Genomic DNA, 4,168 nt, shown 5'->3' with positions numbered 1-4,168 from the left:
CGCCCACCGCGGCTACTCCGCGAGCCCGGAGGACCAGCGAGCGCCGGGTCGCGAGCGCCGCCCTTTCCCCCGCCCCTGCGCTTCGCCATTTTCCCCCGCCCCTGCGCTTCGTCCCCCGAGGGGGACTTGGTACTAATTTGTCCCGTCCCCTCCCCCCGCGCTCAGGCCTTTGGGGTGCGGGAAGCTAGAGTTCAGGGGATCTGGCCGGTGCGACGCCGCAGCCCAGGTGGGGGCTCGCGGCGCTCTCCCCGCGTGGTTTTGTGAGAATGGAACAGCCTGGGGCCGGCTTAACCTGCAGGCGTGTTTTCCGCCAACCTCTAGTGTGTATGGCTCATCCGTCCTCAAGCAGCAAGACACCTTGATGTGACTAGAAATGGCGGAGTGAAGAGTGTTCGCACCGCCTCTCCTCCTTTTTACGCAAGACGGCCCCCTCCTAAGAGTCTTCACCTGAAATAGCGTAGTATGCTTCCCCGCGAAGAGCAAATTATACGGGAATTTAGACGGGGAGCGGAGAATGAAGAACAGGTGGAGGAAAGAGGACCCTCAGCTGAAGTTTGATGTCGTGCTAACAACTAGCTAATAGCTTGGGGAGAATTTTCCTCAAGTGCATTGAACCCCTCCTCACTGATTTCTATATCCACTACGTCTATTTAGAGATATGACTGAAAAGTCCAAAAGTAGTGTACATGGTATCTTTAAGATCTGTAGCCAGAGCAGCTATGGAGGCCTTGTAGGAATTCTTTTACAGGTTTTGTCGAGGTTAGGTCACACCATCCCTCCACTCCAGGACCACCTTCCGGGTATTCTTTGCCTTCCTGCCACTTGAAGTTGATGCTATAAAGTGCTAAACCTGTTTTTAAGTTCCATGCAAGCAGGTGATTCTTAGGAGCTGTAGCTGTTGGGCCATCATCTTCTCTTCTCCATCTCTCCCACAAAACTTGGGTTTCTGCAGACTTTGGATCCTGTAGCACCCATTGTCCATCTAGCGTCATTCCCACCCACCCCTCTTCTTTTCCCGCGGAGAAACTTGCCAAACCCGAGTTTGTTTTTCAGGTGGACCTGAGACTGGGGAAAGGAAGCCCCAAGGACTATTTGTGTTTGGTCTAAAACATCATGTTATGAACTCTGCTCAATACTCTGTAATAACCTATACAGGAAAAGAATTTTAAAAATAGATACATGTATGTGTATAATTGAATCACTCTGCTGTACACCTGAAACTAACAGAACATTGTTAATCAATTATACTCCAGTATAAAATAATTTTTTTTTTTTAAATATATGTTATGGTTTCTCTAGGGTTGGCCATATTGTTTGAGTTCTTGCCAATGAAATGTAAGCAGAAATCTGAGTGGGTCTTTTTATTCCTAATAAAAAAGGACAAATTCAGCAGACACGCCCCTTAATCCTTTCTTCTTTCTGCCCAAAACAGGTGTTGATACTCAAAGTAATACAGCATCCAGTTTGTGATTTTTTTTTTTTTTAACGATGAAACCACAGCAGGGTAAAAGCCAACCATAAAGCTGATAATAATGTGTAGGACCCTGATGCATCCTTGAGCAGCTCTCTACCCCTAGACTGTTTATGCAAGAAAAATCCTTTTCCTTAAGCCACTCTTAGATTTCCATTGCTTGTAGCCAAGCACATTTCTAACTGATACATTCTTTTAATAAGTATTTGTAAGTAGATGTCAACTGTTTTTAAGACCAGAAAGAACCCATAACAGTTCTTGAAAATGAGGACTACTACCATAAATGTGGAGTACTAAGAGGTAGAGAAGAAACACTGACCTTTAAAGAAATATTTTCTTAACAAGCGCTTGCCTCCTAATTTTTTTTACTTTAAAAAATTACATGAAATGGTGCTTAGTTTAAAATGCTTTGAGAATCTAGAGAATTATTGTCATAAATGATCATGGCTCTTCAGTCATCACTTGAGGGCTCAACTAACATTTTCTGTGATGAGCCAGATAGTAAATATTTTAGGCGTTGCAGTCCAAGTCTCTCATTACAACTACTCAACTCTGTTAGCACAAAAGCAGCCATAGATGATACATAACGGAATAAGTATGGATGTGTTCCAATAAATTTTTTAATATATAGACATTGAAATAAGATTCATATTTTCATGTGTTACAAAATCCTTTTTTTTTTTTGGCTATATTGTGTCTTCGTTGCTGTGTGCAGGCTTTCTCTAGTTGCAGCAAGTGGGGGCTACTCTTCGTTGGGGTGTGTGGGCTTCTCACTGCGGTGCCTTCTCTTTGTTGTAGAGCATGGGCTCTAGGTGCAAGGGCTTAGTTGCTCCACGGCATGTGGGATCTTCCCAGACCAGGACTCGAACCCATAGCCCCCGTAATACTCCCAAAATACTATTTTTCTTTTTTTCCCAAACAATTTAAAAATGTAAAAACCATTCTTAGCCCACAGGCCATACAAAAATGTGAAACTGGCCAGATTTGGCCTATGGGCTCTAGTTTACCATCCCTTTATCCACTTCAACTGCTTAAGAGGTAAAAGCATAGAAGCCAATAAAGGGACTTCCCTGGTGGTCCAGTGGTCAAGACTCGGTGCTTCCAATGTAGGGGGCCTGTGTTTGATCCCTGGTCAGGGAAGTAGATCCTGCACGTCACAACTAAAGATCCCATAAGCGGCAACGTAGATCCCACATGCTGCAACTAAGACCTGGCACAGCCAAATAAATAAATAAATATTTAAAATAAAAATAGATTCTTTAAAAAAAAAAGAAGAAGCCAATAAAACAAGGTTGCCTGCCTCCTTACTGTAGAATCTTCACTCTTCTGTGCTGACGTGGTATATGTATCAACAGAGACCTCTGAATGTACTTACAAGGTGTGCATTCCAAAAGAATAAAGCTGAATCTCTGGTAAAAAATATCCCCTAAATTCCTCGTGTAAATCTGGATTTTCAAACCAGTAATCAGCAATGATCATATACCCTCTACAGCTAGGGAAAGGTGACAGTTTTCAATATGTTGTATTCATGTCACCATCTAGTGGTAGAATTATGCTTTCAGTAAAATTATACAATCTACTTTGAAATTTCTAATTCTGGAGTTTGTAGTACATTTGTGGTATATTCCTAGGTGCTTGCGTGAAAACCAGTGCACATAAACAACTCTGGAAAATTAATATCGCCATGGAAATTATTTGCTCTTCTTAGCATTCTGATTGCAGCTAACTGAACACAGGATTTTTGTCTCTGGAGTTTGGGGTTAAAGCCTAGTATACTATTAGAAGCCAGAGTTACTGCAGAATTTACTCTTCTCCCTCACACCTAGGCTCGTCATTGTTTTATGAAACTTAGGGTCATTATTAGAAGGCAGGTATGCTCTTTTATTCTCTCCGTTAACACCACATTCATGCTTTGTACATAAACTCAGCAAATTACTGTTTGGTTCTTAAATTGCTATAATAAATTGGATTATATCACTTCCTTGCCTAAATCCCTTCGGCATTTTCTGTTACATTTAGAATACACTCTACTTGGGCCTTCCCCAACCTCTCCTGTTTTTAACATCACTGTTTTAACATTCCAGCCACACTTGTGTGCTTTCTAACAAAAGCTTTTCCTGCTCTGGGTCTTGGTGAATGTTGTTTCTTCCTAGCACATGCTCTCTAATTTTGAAATGGCTAACTTCCTACCCTCGAAGTTTCAACTTAAACATCATCTCAAAAAATAACTCCCAGGACTTCCCTGATGGTGCAGTGGTTGAGACTCTGACCTCCCAATGCAGGGGGCCTGGGTTCAATCCCTGGTCAGAGAACTAGATCCCACATGCATGATGCAACTAAGAGCATGCCACAACTAAGGAGCCCACCTGCCACAACTAAGAGCCAGTGCAACCAAATAAATAAATAATAAAAAATAAAATAAATATTCAAAAAAGGATTTATAAAAAAGAAGTGACTTGCCTTAAAAAAAAAACTCCCCTCCCTTCTAATATTTTATCACAGCACTCTATTTATTTCCACTATATGTCTTCCTATAATTATTTATTTCTGTTTATTTGTATCAGGGATGCAGTGGACTGCAAGTAAAAAATTTTTCAGTAAGAATGGCTTAAACAAGGACTTCCCTGGTGGCTCAGTGGTTAAGAATCCGCCTGCCAATGCAGGGGACACAGGTTTGATCCCTAGTCCGGGGAGATT

The sequence above is a fragment of the Lipotes vexillifer genome, unplaced genomic scaffold (assembly GCF_000442215.2).
Source record: "Lipotes vexillifer unplaced genomic scaffold, Lipotes_vexillifer_v1.1 scaffold311, whole genome shotgun sequence".
In the NCBI taxonomy this organism is placed as follows: domain Eukaryota; kingdom Metazoa; phylum Chordata; class Mammalia; order Artiodactyla; family Lipotidae; genus Lipotes; species Lipotes vexillifer.
The sequence above is the reverse complement of the archived record's forward strand: the minus strand, read 5'-3'. Positions refer to the sequence as shown.